General features: G+C 53.8%; 1 long non-coding RNA gene across 1 annotated transcript; it reads left to right on the top strand.

Annotated features, from left to right (window-relative positions):
• Window positions 1-480: 480 nt before the first annotated feature.
• On the top strand, window positions 481-5,921 carry LOC144309865 (uncharacterized). The gene is made up of 3 exons (XR_013375754.1): window positions 481-607; window positions 3,638-4,063; window positions 5,337-5,921. It is a non-coding gene; the product is annotated as an uncharacterized LOC144309865 (long non-coding RNA).
• The last annotated feature ends 10,408 nt before the right edge of the window (window positions 5,922-16,329 follow it).

Below are 16,329 nucleotides of genomic sequence, written 5' to 3'. Positions count from 1 at the left end.
CATCTGGGGGATGCTGCTTCCACGTGGTGGCCCTCCTGGAGGGCCTGTCTCTGCTTGTAAACTGGGGACAATCTGACCTACCTCCCAGGGTCCTCTGGGTGCTCAGTGAGATAACGCTTCTGAGCCCAGGGCTCAGTACACCACAGGTGCTCAAACAATGCTCACTCTAATTACTACAGCTGCTCACAAAGGCCAGTCCCCAGCGCAGCCCCTCCAACAGCGCAGCCCCTCCAACCCTTCTGGTGGCCTCAGAAACCTACAGGTGGGGCAGTCCAGTTGGCTGAGTGGTTTAGCACCACCTTCGGCCCAGAGTCTGATCCTGAAGACCCGGGATTGAGTCCCACGTCGGGTTCCCTGCGTGGAGCCTGCTTCTCCCTCTGCCTGTGTCTCTGCCTCTCTCTCTCTCTCTCTCTCTCTCTCTCTCTCTCACACACACACGAATGAATAAAAAAAAAAAAAAAAAAGAAAGAAAGAAACCTACAGGTGTCATCCCTAGGAAGATGCATGGCAGAACGACCAGTCTGTGTTTGAGGCTCATACCCTGTTACCTTGGAGCATCAAAGGAGGAGTCATCCTTCAAGTCCATACAAGGAAAAGACACCCACAGGTAAACAGAGGCCCTGGGACCCCCCGCACCCTCTGCCAGCCCCTTCCCAGAGCTGCTGTTCCCCCCAGGCTTGGTCTCCTAAGGGGATTTGCGAGCCTCATTTACTGCATAAAATAGAAAGAGTAGCCCTCACGTTTTAGTCAAAGGCATTCATTTGGCTTTTATTTATAGTCTCGCACATGTTTGCACACAGATATGCCAGCCAGGAAGCATGGGCTCAGGTGTACACACACACACACCAGGAGCAGCAAGATTCGTGTGTAGATAGGCACCGTTAAAGATAAGTCCATTCATGGTTTCTGCAAAACAAGAAGCTATCAACCCGCGCACTTTCCATTCTAGAAACAACCTTAAAATAAATACCGAGTCAACTTCATCAACTCTCAGAGCCACCCACGGTAGTGGATGTGCACACACTCCAGCGTGCTTCCTCCTTTGCTCTTTTTTATTATTAAGATTTTATTTATTTATTCATGAGAGACACAGAGAGAGAGAGAGGCAGAGACTCGGGCAGAGGGAGACGCAGGCTCCCTGCGAGGATCCCGACGCGGGACTTGATCCCGGGACTCCGGGATCACACCCTGGGCCAAAGGCAGATGCTCAACCGCTGAGCCACCCAGGCATCTTTCGCTTTGCTCTTACTTAACCTGATAATTTGGAAAATGGAAGGACAGTGAAGAGAGTAACAGGTGGCCTCTGAAACATGCCCGAAGCTGCCCGACCCTGGCAGGACGAACCTCCCGCCCCTCGTCTCTTGTCCCTCTGCTATTTGGGAAATGCTGGGTCTGCACGGCCCACCGAGGGACCCAGTGAGACTCGGTGTTTACATCATCTCACAGGGGGGCTGGGGGACAGAGAAAATATTCCCTAATATTTTTTTTTCTGCTGTGGACCAAGAGGCAGCAGAAGAGATACACCAAGCGGAGGGAGGACGCACATGAGGTTATTCTTTGTACTGGAAAACACGACTCCCCCATTGGCCCAAATCCTGATGCTTCAAAGTAATTCTCTGTCAATGCATTTGTTTCTTTCTTTCATTTTGATTATCTTGCAGGAGGTGGACTCCCTGGCCATCCTGTTCCTTGCATTTCCATCTCGCTCCTTTCAAGAGAAAAGGGAGGTCCTCTCCCTTCCACCCACGCAGGCACTTTATGAACAAACAGACAGACAGACAGACAGACAAAGTCTCTTTGCTGGAGCTAATCTGGAGCCCCAAGATGTTAAGAACGAAGCCCGAAACAATGTTGCCGGTTGCGGCCCATAAGTCACCCAAACGGTGGGAAGATTTTTGTTGAGTGGCAGGAGTCAGCTGAAAGAAAAGGAGAATGTTCTCTGGCTACGAGGGTCCCTGCCTTTTAATTAATTAATTTAATAGAGAGGGGAGGTCAGGAAGGAAGCGCCCTTTGCAACTTCTCAGGCGGGGCTGGGGTTTGGGATAAGAGGGCACTGGAAACACACAATGGGTATACTGTGAAATGTGACATTTCACGGGGGAATAGGTTGCAGAATTCCCAGGAATTCTGAGAATCAATAAAGGTGACTTCCAAGAAATAGCCAAGGCTGCAAAGAAACAGCCAAGGCTGCAAAGAAATGTCCGGGCCAAGTCGCTAGACATCCTGAGACGATCCCTGCCTGTCCGTGTCTAAAAATCTCCCAGGAGGCTTTCGATGTTAAAATTTGAAAATCAAAAAAAAAAAAAAATTGAAAATCATTTAAAGGAAGAGATGGTCTTCTGTACCTTGGCTGTGTGTCTCAATTTCAAGCTCCCGTCGGATCCACCCACTCTGGCCTGTCCCTCGACCTCAGCACCCCCCAGATAAAGCCCCCCCCACCGCCCTCCCAACCCTGAGATACGTAGGAACGCTTTCTGAGAGGTTATTAGCCTAACTCAGTGTGCGTGAGAGCACAGAAGGCGTGAGAAGCAATTTAAAAACACATTTCTTTCTTGCGTCCAAGCCCGCCGGTCATCCGTAATAATGCCACGTCTCCAAAACTCGGATCCCAGCCACACTTTATCACCATCGCTCTCGAAAGGGGACCTGTCACGTCCGTCCAAAACAACACACTCCGTGAACATGTTCAAAATACATCCGAAGTGTCACGAAAACAGTACTGATGTCAGGTTCTCCTTTGACAACGGTCATCATAACGTTTCTCGTGTTATCACAAAAAAGTACGTTAGGGGTCCAAAACGAAGGAAGAAAAACTCTGACGGGATGGCTCAGTGGCTGAGCGTCTGCCTTTGGCTCAGGTCATGATCCCAGGGTCCTGGGATCGAGTCCCACGTTGGGTTCCCTTCGAGGAGCCTGCTTCTCCCTCTGCCTATGTCTCTGCCTCTCTCTGTGTGCCTCTCATGAATAAATAAATTAAAAATCTTCAAAAAAAAAAAAAAAAACCTCAGACAAGTGGTGAAGAGGGAAGGGATGATGTTATTTTAATAGCAGAAAGATGGTAAAAGCAGACCTTTCTTTAGAGCATTACTTCCTAGGACTGCGCTGTGCACTTTACCTGCACTATTGCGTGTTCTCGTCCCCAAAGCTGAAGCTCGGGCGTTCCTATTATTCCACTCACTATCCCTTAACCTCTCTTCTAAGCCCCGGGGCCTCTGCACACGCTGTTCCCTCTGCCTGGAATGCCCTTCCCCTACTCAGTTCCTCCATCCAACACTCGTGGAACACTCTCGTCCTTTAGAGCCCATTGAACGAAACTCCCTGGCCGCGTCTTCCCGCTGACTGCGTCCCATATGGCCGGGCGGACCCCCAGGAGCCCCACACTTCCCTCCCCAGCCACTGACCACACACCACTTTCTGGCCCACAGGTCTGCCTACCGACTATCTGAGCCCTGCCCTGGAAGGCACGTATCTGCATGCATCTTTGTAGCCCGGGCACACAGCACCTGCCAGGCCGATAGTGCAGGCCCAACAAATATTTGTTGAATAAATTAACAAATGAATAAATTCCTCTCGTGGAGATCTGCGGATAAGAGGTTTTCTTTCTCAAACACAAAACAGGTATCCAAACTCATTCCAGGTGCGGATGTTTACAAGTGTCAGACCTGCACCCCCGCCCCGGGGCAGTCTGCGGGGTGGTGCTGGGCCACGAGTTGCTCAAGCAGAGGCTCCGCTGACAAGCTAGCTCGCCCCGCAAACAACTGCTCTGCCTTCCACTCGCGCTTACTTGCAGTCTGCAGAAGGTGACCTCTACTACGTGAAGGCTGAAGGAGCTCGGGGAGAGGCAGGCCGGGGTGCAGGCCCACGTGTATTCACCCGAGGCTTGAGTCCGAAGCCCAAGCAAGGTCATCTTGGCTTCTCCGTCCCTCGCTCCGAGGAGAAGAGAGGCTCCACAAGCAGGAGAACCCCGGGCAGGTGAAGTCAGCCCCCGGGACCCGAGGCAGCAGGCGGGAAGGAAGGCAGCGAACTCTTCCTGTTTGCGACATCCAGGGATGAATGGACTCAGGTATGTGCACATGGCTGTCACCACGAGGCAGGTCAGTGGGTTGTGTCTTAGACACCTTCCGGCTTGCAGATCCCATGGGGAAGCAGAAACCCCAGAGGGGTCTGACCACAGCACGTAGCTGTCCGGCTGGTTTTTGAACAACTGCCAGACAGCAAAGATCAGATCTCAGAAGACAACCACATGCTCCTCTGTCATCATTGCCCAGAGGGCTAGCTGACACTTCCCCCTTCCTCAGCATCCCCGGGGAGCAGGGCAGTGGGCTGCGGTGTCAGTCCCACGGGGCATTTCTAGCTGCAGCAGGCTCTCAAGGGGGTCAAGTTGAGCATATGAGCCCTTCCGGTGGGGGGGGGGGCAGACCCCTGGCTCTGGCCCCCAGTGTCACCTGGCGCTGAGCAGGAAGGGCACTTTCTCTCTGGAGAGGCAGACAGATAGATGAGAATCAGGTTCTCAGTTCTGCCCGAAACAAGCTGTGTGACCTCAGGCCAGTTGCTTAACTTCTCTGAATATGCTTCTGCATTCCCACCATGTCAATGATACCTAGCCATCCGCCCGGAATTGTGAAAGGTCTCAGGAGAACCCATGCAAAACACCATCTGGGCACAGCACACGGGCAATAAACACAAGCTATTGCTTATGGGATTTACATGAGTGTTTGACTCTAAGCCCCAGGAGGGCAGCCTCTCACTGTTTCTATGAAGTACCGTTCTGGGCATCACACGCAGCATTACTGGAATACCCTGCATCACTGACACACACCTGCTGATGTGTGTGTCAGGGGTGCCCAGGGGTCTCCGGGAAAGGCCCGCGAGAGGCTCCTGCTGACACAACAGCAGCCTCAGCCTCACCACCCAAGAGCGATAGGAAATGCCAACATCCCCCCAGGACCACTTCCCTCATGCCTCCCCAAATTAGCACCGGTGGGGGGGTCATTTTTAGAGCTAAAAGAAAGGCCAGGAACTCCAACCTGGCGGTAAGTCCTCAGGCCAGCCACCAGCATCGTAAGGATGAAAGAGGTGATGGTCCCCACTGAGCAGAGTCACCTGTGGGAACATCAGGGGAATGTGGGGACCCCCTCCAACCCCGACGTGGGTTTTCAGGGTGGGACCTGGGGGTATGCAAGGGGCCATCTCCATCTGCCACCTGTGGCTCTCACAGGCTGTGGCCGCCTCCCATCTCAACTGGAGATGAATTGTGTTAACAACCCGTGTGGGGGTGTGTGTGCACACGTGCGTGTGCCCTAAAACTGAGCTCTCTCCCACACTTTGTCACACAGGATGGAGAGACCCCTCAGACAGCAAGTCCTAGGGAGAAAAGCACAGTCCGGTGGCCAGCTCTAGAAAGGAAACAGCTCTCTCACCGGGTCTATCAGAAAGTCCCTCCCCAAAGACACCTGGCCCAGCAGAAAGTAAATAACGTCACCCTGGCCGAGTCGGGTCCCCACGTTTGCCATGTGCCTGCCTTCTCTCTTGCCTTCCAGCGGGCAGCAGCAGCCCTTCATCGCCACCGTCATCCTTGCCACGGCTGGGCCTGAAGGCACGCATGCTCCCTCCACCAGAGACACTGCTTCAAGTGATACCCACTGGCACTCAGGTGTCACCGCAGGCACTGCCCTGGGGGGCCAGCCCCTGAGAGTCAAATGAAAGGACCTTTTCTTCTTTGAAGGGTCTGAAGGGTCGATGTTTCTGGACTTACTGGATAAGAAAACCACAGCAGCAAGGACACAAGAGGCACGTAGGCAGGGGAGCCCCAGAAGGCACCCCAGGCCTTTCATCCTGCCCTGGAAGGCTTGCTCTGCCGCCCTGCTTCTCCCCACCTGCCCCCTGCGCTCCCCCACCCCACCCCTGCCTGCCTTCTGGAGTGATGCTCCGTCTCCCAGCGTCGCCCCTACCTGATGCCTTGGGTCACGCCATCTGGCTCCGGTGCTCTTTCCACCTGCAGGGCTGAGGATTCCCCACCTACTCAAGTGCATGTTCACACACACACACACACACACACACACACACACGCATCCTCAAAGGTTTGCTCTTCCTTAGTGGAAACGAGATACGGCGGAGACGTTTTTCATGTCTTATGACCACAAACGTGCATATCCACTACCGAATACGCTGCTCCTTTCTTTATTCAAAGCTCCAGGGTGGTTTCTTGTGGAGTTTCAGAAACAGGAAGTGGATCCCATGACTTCTGGAGGAAGAAACCCGCAAAGCTCCAAACCCGAGGTCCTTGGCAAGGGGTGGGATGAGCCGCCATCTGACTGGCTGCCTGCCACGCCGGAGCACACGGGGAAGGGGCATTAGAGGAGAGTGGTGTTGGGGAGGCGGCAGGAGGGGGGGCACAGCCACCAGGCAAAAGGTGTCAGGGTCGAGCTCGGAGGCTCCAGGGCCTGGCATCTGGGGGACTGTGGGCACAGCGACAATGGCCTGTCTGGGTGTCAGGTCCCCACCACAGGGACCATGATAACATGTACGTTGTTGGGGTCTTGTGAGGATTAACATAGCATGTGGCTCATGGGAGGCATCTGGTAACTACCAGCTTTTTTTTTTTTTTTTAACTACCAGCTTTTAAGAAGGGATTCTCCAGGGGCGCCCAGGTGGCTCAGTGGTTGAGCGTCTGCCTTCAGCTCAGGATATGATCCCAGGGTCCTGGGATCGAGTCCTGCATCGGGCTCCCTGCATGGAGCCTGCATCTCCCTCTGCCTGTGTCTCTGCCTCTCTCTCTGGGTCTCTCATGCATAAATAAATAAAATCTTTGAAAAAAAAAAAAGAAAGCGCTCTCCATTACTTCAGCTGTCCTCACATCAAACCTATGGATTGGTCGATGTTTCTGGACTTTCTAGATAAGAAAACCAAAGCCAAGAGGGTTGTGGGATTTCTCCCTGCCCCCGGAACACAAAGCTAGAGATGGGCCAAGCTGGGGTGTGAGTTCTGGTCAGTGTGGCTACGGGATGCTGTGCCCCCACCACCCCCATCACCCTGTCCTGCTCCAGGGCCACTGCAGGCACAGAGGACCTCAGTGTCATCCGGGCTATCACAGCTCTGATGACCACAGTGCTCTGTTTCCTCTATCCCTGTCCCCTGCGGTTTCTTCCCTGCGTCCTGAGAAACCACAGGACCCATCGTGCCTCCAGGGGCAGCCAGGCAGGGTGGCATAGAGGAGTAGGAGCAGGGGGAAAACAAAAAGAAAGAAAGAAAAAGAAAAGAGAGAGAGAGAAGACAAAATGAAATTTCACTTCTCCTGGAGCTAAGTGCCCCGCTGCCCTCAAAGCAGGGAACCAAGGGGTGCCAGCTCCAGCCTTTTCCTGCCCCTGCGCTTTGCTGCTGCTCTAGGTGGGGCACACAGGCCGGTCAGCTCGGGCAGCCTTGCTGCTGCCCCCGCCTGGGAGAGGAAGCCCGACCTGGGACAAGCAGCCCGACACCCCCTGCGACACACACACACACACACACACACACACGCACGCATGCATGCACAGGCACGCACACATGGGCCTCCTGCCTCTGCCCAGGATCTTCCAAAGGGACAAGGGCCTGAATCGGTGACCCCTGAGCCCCGCCCCTCGGTCCCCAGACCCGGGCAGCCTGGAGAAGCTGTGGCTACACACCAGACCCCGGAGGTTCTGCGAGGCAAGCTCAAAGCCCGGAGGCCTGGTCACCCCGCTCCGGGGGCTCTAAGAGCTGCTGAGTTAAGTGGGGGCAGCTCGCTTTGCAAGTCGAAACGGGGCAAGTCGGGCCTTCACCACGTGCCACATCTCCCCAGCTCTGCCCCCCGGAAGCCACACTTCCATCACCCTCTTCCAACCGTCTGAATCACGGCTTCAGGGAGATCTTCTCGCACAGACACCTAGCTGAGAGCCGTCTGCACAGAAAAGCTTCAAAAGTCGACCTGCTTGAGTTCAGCTTTCAAAAAAAGCCAGCTTGCCAAGGGGGGAAATAAAAAAAAATAATTAAAAAAAATTTAAAAATGTACTTGATGTATTACATTAAAAAGCAGACAACCAAACCCGGGAATCAATGGATCCAGTTTGGGGGATTAGGGAAGGCAGATCCGTGCGATTGACAATATAGCTGAGAATAAGATACTGAAATAGAAGTCCGTTCGGGGTGAAAAATCATGAAAGCTTTCTATTTCTTCCTCCGTGTTTTTCACGATTTTATAAAAGCGCCACTGCAGCATGTTTGGAGTCAGATAAAAAGTCCTCTTTTAAAAAGCTTCCTTTCTTCTTAATTTTTTCGCTTTGCATTCCACGCTAGACAGCTCGCTTGAACTTTATATTCAAACACCTTTCTCTCCCAAGCACCAGCCCTAAGAAGGACTTTTTTTTTTTTTTTCTCCTTCCTTGGAGCAAAATCAGAGCCACAGAAAAGCTTGAAAGGAGGAAATAGGCCAGCCCGGCCATTTCTTCCTTCCATTCCTCCACCCCAAATCAGAGCAGAGATTAAATGAAATTATAGTTCTTGAGCAGGCCCCGGGGCTTGGGGCAAGGGACCCGGTGAAGAGCTATTAGTGAGACCGCAGAAACGTGGTGCAAGGAGGCAGGTAAACAAAACAAGAAAAAAAAGAAACATGGTTTAAGGAGAATAAAAAGTCCGGGGTGAGCTGGGTCGTCTCTGCCAGGCCGGGGCCTGGGCCAGGGCACCGAGGCCGGGGCTTCTTGCCTCGCGGGGTGGGAGCGGGTGGTGCTGGGCCAGGCCCGGGTCCACGCCAGGAGCCCGCAGAGCCACCGGCCCCACCGCCCGCCGCCCGGTGGAGCCACAGCTCCATCAAGCGGCCTCCCGGGGAATGGCCACACGGGGGCCCGGAAAGAGGTCCCCGACGGGCCCTGGGGGAGGGTCTGGAGCGCGGTGGCCTGGGCCTGCCAAGCTGTCACTCCAGGCCCCGCAGGCAGGAGCCCGCAGACGGACACCAGCTGTCGGGGTGCGCTCCACACCCGGGGCCGGCCAGGAACCGGCTGCCCTGAGGATGCTCGGGGGCTGCGTCTGCAATCGCAGACCTACCCTCTCCTCCAGAAACTGGCTCCAAGTGACAAAGGATTGTTTCCCCCAGAGCGGCGGGGCCAGAGGAAAGGGGGAGATCTGATGGGCAGCAGGGCTGCCGGTCACACCCCTGGGGGTGGCGCAGAGGCACACAACCGCAGTGAGGAGGGACGTGGCCTCGGGCCTGTGCGACGGGCCACTTGGTACATGTGATCCCAGAAGTGGGCTTGGGTGGTCGCCCACCACCCTGCAAGGGCCACATGTCTCCTGCGAAACAGTGTGTGCCTCCCAGGACAGGATCTGACGCTCCCAAACAAATCATGGGGGAACACAAGAGGCCCTCCATCCACGGACCACAGCAGGACCCCAACACAGGAAAATTACAAATCCTGAGAACACCAACCAGGGAAACACATTTTTTTTTTTAAAAAAAAGATTGATTGATTGATTGATGAGAGAGAGAGAGAGAGAGAGAAAGAGGCAGAGACACAGGCGGAGGGAGAAGTAAGCTGTATGCTGGGAGCCCGACTCAGGACTCGATCCCGGGACTCCAGGATCACACCCTGGGCCAAAGGCAGTCGCTAAACCGCTGAGCCACCCAGGGATCCCCCAGGAAATACATTTTAACAAGAATATTCTATAACAGGAAATCAGAGCAAAGGCACGGAGTGTTTGCTATGTGCGAATGATGGCGCTAATTCCGTTATACACATTATCTTATTAAACCTTGCAAACCGCCCGAGGGGATGAGCACGTTCGTGATTTTTGTTTTACAGAAAAGGAAGCACGCAGAGGTTCAATGACTTGCCCAAGGTCTGCGGCGGGTGAGTGGCAAAGCCTCGCTCGCCTGGATCTCAGAGGCCAGAGCCCCCCACTCCCTTGCTTATTGCCTCCTGAACCCCCTCTTTCCACCCAGCCCCCGTCTCCCAGGGGTGGATTCAGGTTTTGTGGGACCTGAAGCTTGTACCGTGTTCTGGAGGGCGGGGCAGTGCCTTTAAGAGAAATAATGAGGTTTAAAATACACATGAGACGAGAGACACATAGTTCGGTGCAGGGCGTAGAGGGCCCAAGCAGGTGAGGGGCTGCTGCTTCACCACCTCCAGGGTAGGTCCCCCTCTGCTCCCCCCACCTCCCCTGCAACTCTGCATCCCCGCCTCCCAGCCACTGCTCTGGCTTCTGCGATCCACCGCCACGCCCCACCTGTCCCTCAAAGCGCTTTGACTCGAGGTGGCCAATGACACCCCAACTGCCAAGTCGAGGAGTGCTCTGCCGCCCCTCCCCCTGGAAGAACTGTACCCCTGGCCTTTCCCCTCCTACACACCCCCTTCTCCTCCAGCATCCTGGACACTACATTCTGGTTTCCCTCTCAACGTCGCCCACTGTTTCTCTACGTTCCTCCCTGGTGGAGCTCCTGTCACCTGCTCCTTCCACACCAGGTGAGCCTGACAGAGGAAAGAGCACAAGCTCTGAGAGAGCCAGACCCAGGAGGCTTTGACCCCCTCGTCCCCACGTAGGAGCTGTGTGGCCATCAGCAAGTCGGTCACCCTCTCTGAGCCCATTTTCTGCTCTGTATAATTGGGATGAAACGCCGTAAGTTATTTAAAAGATCAGATGACATCATATATGCAGAGTGCTTAGTAGGATGGCCGGGCTCCATGGTCACTGAGAGCCAGTGTCACCCCGAGGGCCAGTCCCTCTCTCTGTCCAAGGAGCTAGATGACCAGTTCCAGGGCCTGCAGAGTCGCCTCATCCATGATCCCCCTGAGGACCTCGTCTTGCTGGGAGTGCTCGCGCCACCGCCCTCAAGCCTGTGGCCTCCTCCTACAGATTTTTGAATGGCACAGGTGTCACTGCATGGAGACAAGAAGTCTAGGCTCCATCCTGGACCCACCTTCCACTGCACCCACAATGTCCCTGGCATTCATCAACCGTCCGAAGATGTCCCCCATCAGCCGCGCCCTCCTCTCTGGTGGGTGCCCAGGTCCTCCTGGTCTTGCCCAGACCTCTGCACAGCCTCCTACGTGATCCGCATTCCCACGGCCCCCGCTCTGCACCGCCCCCAACCCACCTGCCTCCCCAGGAGGGCGAGCTTCCTCAAACACATTTCAGATCATGCTGTTTCTCTACTTGAGTGAGATGCACTGTCTTCCCTCCTCCACCAGGGTAAGGGCCAACCCAGCCACAAAGCCCAGGATTATCGGACTCCTGTCGTCCCTGTGCCTGCCTCATTGCCCCCCAAGGTCCCCTGCACGGCGACGATTCCCTCAGACATCCCAAACTGTCTGCATTTCCCAAACATGGCACCATGTGCCTCTCCGCTCTGTGCCTGTGCACACTCGATTCCACCGCCTGGAAGGCTCACCCCTTTTCTCTGCCAACTACCGTCGGAGCCCGGTGCAAATGTCACTGCCTCCTGGAAGCCCTCCAGGATGCCTCCTCAAAAAACTAGACCAACTCCCTCTGTATCCTGCGCATGCCCCAATCACAGCACTATTCGAAACCTACAACATTAGTATTTATTTCCTGCTTCCCGGGCTACACGGTGAGCTTTCTGAGAGCAGTGAGATCTTGAAAGGCAAGAGAATGCAGTGGTCAGAAGGGTGAGTTCTGGAACCAGACACCCTGGGGACAAATTACAGCACCTCTCAGTGCCTCTGCTCTGTCATCTGTATCATGGGATAAGGGTGGGTCCCCCTCAGAGTAGGGGTGGGGGATAAACTGGCGTAGGAAGACCTCACATAGGCCAGCAGTGAACAGGAACAGCAGACCATGAGCCCCACACGTCATTTAAAATGTTCTAGCAGCCACTTTAAAGGGCTCAAAAGAGGGACGGCCTGGGTGGCTCAGTCAGTTGAGTGTCTGCCTTTGGCTCAGGTCATGACCATGTCCTGGGATGGACCTGGTGTAGGGCTCCCTGCTCGGCGGGGAGCCTGCTTCTCCATCTCTCTCTGCTCCTTTCCCCCCAATTCGTGCTCGCTCACTCTCTCTCGCCCACTCCCTCTCTCTCAAATAAATAAATAAAGCCTCAAAATAAAAAAGAAAAAGCTCAAAAGCAGCAGCCAAGGTTAATTTTAATAATGTTCATTTAACCCAGATATAATGGTATCTCACATCTTATCACCTCAATATGAAATCTATTTTAAAAAATATTCATGGGCTACGATGCTCTTTTTTTCATGTGACTCTGAAATCCAGCGTGCATTTTTGCACTGAGACCACCTCTCGATTTGCATGTGCAGCTCCTGCCTGCTGCCCTGGGCTGCGTGCTCCGGGTGGCTACCCTGGGAAAGGATGCTGGTAGCCTGTGCCTGGTCTCCCCCAGACTGCACACACACCCGTTTCCCTTGGCTGGTTTTGCTTTTTCTCCTTTCACTGAAATCATGCGTAGCTGTGAGTGCAGCTCTATGGTGAGTCCTGCGAGTTCCAGTGAACCACTGGGAAGGGGGTGAGGGGTGCCCGGGTGGCTCAGTCGGTTAAGCGGCTGCCTGCAGCTCAGGGCATGATCCCAGGGTCCTGGAATCGAGCCCTGCATTGGGCTTCCTGCTCAGTGGGGAGCCTGCTTCTCCCTCTCCCTCAACTCATGTTCCTGCTTGCTCTGTCTCTGTCTCTCAAATAAAATCTTAAAAAAAAAGAAGAAGGAAGGAAGGAAGGAAGGAAGGAAGGAAGGAAGGAAGGAAGGAAGGAAGGAAAAGAAAGAAAGAAAGAAAGAAAGAAAGACAGACAAGGGAAAGGGAAGGGAAAGGGAAAGGGAAAGGGAGAGGGAGAGGGAGAGGGAGAGGGAGAGGGAGAGGGAGAGGGAAGGGAAGGGAAGGGAGAAGGGAAGGGAGAAGGGAAGGGAAGGGGGAAAGGAAGGGAAGGGGGAAGGGAAGAGGGAAGGGAAGGGAGAAGGGAAGGGAAGGGAGAAGGGAAGGGAGAAGGGAAGGGAGAAGGGAAGGGGAAGGGAAGGGAGAAAGGAAGGGAAGGGAAGGGAGAAGGGAAGGGAGAAGGGAAGGGGAAGGGAAGGGGGAAGGGAAGGGGGAAGGGAAGGGAAGGGGGAAGGGAAGGGGGAAGGGAAGGGGAAACCAGAGGTGGTCTAGGGGTCCTGGACTCAGCTCCCCTGCCAATGTCCGGGTACCATGTTCACCAGGCAACCATCCAACCCCCAGTGCAGCGTCCCAGGGACCCTGACTTTGGGGGAGAATCTGTACAAGGGAGTCTCCCCCTTTTAAGTGAATAGGCAAGAATCCTTCTCTCTTCCTTGGTCACTGCAGATTTAGATAGTTTTCCTTGCGTGTCCAGAGTCCAAGCAGCCTACAAGTGTGTGCAACGTGAAACACAGAGCATAATTCAACGGTCGTGGCAAAGTCACTTGCAACACTCACTCACTCAGTACCTCCTAAACGCCAAGCACACGAGTCCCTTCCTTCATCAAAAAACAGACAACTGGCTGATACGGTGTTCAGCTCTTAAAATTGCCTTATCTTCTACGATGTAGTAATAGAGTTGCTGCGTCATAGGGACCTTCCACGAGTTCCTCCGCGAGGACCAACCCTAAGGCCATGTGTACCTTCTCTGGGTATTCTCGAATTTGACAGTTCTAGACTTTCAGGGCCGGGGCCACCTCAAAGGCTAGCATGCACTTACGGGGCTGCATTCTGACGCTGGTACACACACTTCTGGCTCTCAGGGCCATCTCTGTCATTTAAAAAAATTATTTTAAAAAAACATTTTAATTGTATCTTATCACTGTGTTGGTTACATAAAGGTAATCCAGGTTGGCTGCATTACTACATATAATGTGCTATATTCACTTTTCCTCTGATTTTGAAAGAAACTGAAATATTTTTGTGGCCCTTGTAAAGTATCATGAGCCCTGAGCACCAGGCCTCCTGCACCTACGGGATGCACTGGCCTGCCCAGGTAAGGCCCTTCCCGGGTGGGGGACCCTCAGGTTGTCATCTGTGAGTCAGGTTTTTACAGATGGAAAAATGTACGTATTTCAACCTGCGTCCTCTTGCTTTCCCACCACACGGGAAGCCACAATCCTACCGACGTCCTGTGAGTCATACAGGAGCCCCGTGAGGCCACGACCCAGTCCTTCATGCCAATACACTCAGGTGAGGCAGCGGGGGGTCACATCCCCCCATCCCTGAAGCCTGCAGGTGGACTCCTCACATTTGGGTTTTTCACGAGGATGGCATTTCCGTGCCGGTCTGCAAAACCAGTCGGTCCCTCCTGCCTCTGTGCGCTCCCCAGGGCTGATGCAGAGCGGAACCGCAACGCACACCATCGGGTGCAATAATCCAATTAAATATCTGCCTCCCCCACCAGCACGAGCTGAGCATGAGACACGATTTCACTTTTATTCATCTCTGCTTCCCAAGGCCCAGCCCACCATTCAGGAAGGAAATGAAATATTTACTACGTATTGATTATAAATGCTCTCTAATTACCTTTCTATGTGAAGATGTGATAAGTGAACAGAAAAGTTTTTAGCATTACGGTGCCATCAACCAAAATGCCTATCATTTCTCTCCAAGACACACACGGCAGTCTATTTTACACCCGAGGTCTCTCAGTACATCCTGTCCAAAATACGTTTATTACGTGGCAAACGCTAATTACTCTTATTTTAAAGCATGCAAAAGGAGAGCATTTACTGTCTACTAGCTGTGCGGGATTCCGTGAACGCAGGTGCCAAGAACGCAGCCCCGAGGCTGTGGCTTCCATGGTGCTGCTCCTTCTCTCACGCTCTCTCCTGCTCCCTTAGCCAGCTGCCACAGTGTGACCAGACCTATTCAGAGGCCCGTGTGACAAGGACCCAGGGCCCTCCCTCTAACAGCTCATAACGAACCAAATCTGGCCAACAACCTTCGAGTGAGCTGGGGAGTAGATCCCGCCCCACTTGAGCCTTCGGATGGCTGCAGCCCCGGTCACTACCCTGACTGCAACCTCCGGAGTCACCCTGGGTCAGAGGACACAGCTGCACCACACCCAGATTCCTGCCCCATAGACACCTGAGAGGACACATGTTGTTTCGAGCTGCAAAGTCTGGGGTGACTTGTTACTCAGCCGTGAGGTTACGAATATAAGTAAGTACTGTGAACAGTGCCTGGCACATATGAGCCACTTGGATATTTGCTGAGTGAGTAAAGAGAAAGAAAATTAGATGCGAAGGTGATGACTTATGACCTCGACTCTCTTTTAGAGGAAGGTGGTTAACAATTGTAGAAATACGGAACTCTGCACCAGATCTGGACAACCCCCAACATGACGGCCAGCCTGCCCGGTTGCTACTGTCCTGGTTACGGTTTCACACTGCTGCGTGGCGACAGCAGCATCTGCCCAATTCCCTCACCTCTCCTCATCCCCAACCCACCCTCACAGACCGGGTGCTGGTTTATCTTCCCCAAAACCCCTTGTCCAAAGCCTTCCCGGTGCCTCCCAATACCAGCATCATCAAGGCAAAACTGTCACTCAGCAAGGAAGCCCCTCCCAATGCTGCCCTCACCGCCCTCCTCCCCGCACTGCCCAGCAGTGTCTAAAGCGTAAAATTCTACATTGTGCACCAATTCTTCTGCCACAACCTACTGTATACAATTGAATAAGTTATAAGTCTACTATATACTCACGGAGCCCACTTAACCATGGAAATCTGACTCTTTTCCTTGGGCTGGCAAGCTCACTCCCACTCCCACTCCCACACTGACCCTCACCCTTCGGTCCATAAAGTTAAGCAGGGCAGCTGCGCCTGACACTCCTCCCAGCTAGTGATCGTCCCTCTGCTCTTTGCAATCTGGCTCCCTTGCTCAGAATGGCCTAAATGAACATATTTTTATGGGCCCCTAGCCCAGGACACCCTCTAAACTGCTCTCCACCTCCTCATTTAAGTCTTTCCTGCTGGAAGAACAAATTCCTTGGTGAGGCCTGAGAGGCGACACCACATCACCTTGGTCAGTACTGGCCCTTCCACTGTTAGCCAAACCCTAGCAGGACCTTCCCTTACACTGCTTGCCCTAAACACCTTCCCGATCACCTCAACCCTAGGCCTCCAGTGTCGCCCCTAGATAAGTAGTCTTGGGGGATGCCTAGAGGACCATCCCTAACATCCATGTCCCTAACCCCACTGCACACGCAAAGGTCCCCGTTGAAATACACCAGCAGGCTGTGACTTGATTTCCCCTCCCATCAACCCCATAGAAGCTCCATACCTATTGGCTCCTCCTTCATCTCCCCACTGAGAGAGGTCAGCCCCTTCTCTCCAGCAAATTCCTAGTGCGTTTTACATGACATGTCTGTGACTATGTCGGCTTTAGACCA

This window comes from Canis aureus, unplaced genomic scaffold (genome assembly GCF_053574225.1).
Source record: "Canis aureus isolate CA01 unplaced genomic scaffold, VMU_Caureus_v.1.0 ptg000221l_RagTag, whole genome shotgun sequence".
In the NCBI taxonomy this organism is placed as follows: Eukaryota; Metazoa; Chordata; class Mammalia; order Carnivora; family Canidae; genus Canis; species Canis aureus.
The sequence above is the reverse complement of the archived record's forward strand: the minus strand, read 5'-3'. Positions and strand labels throughout refer to the sequence as shown.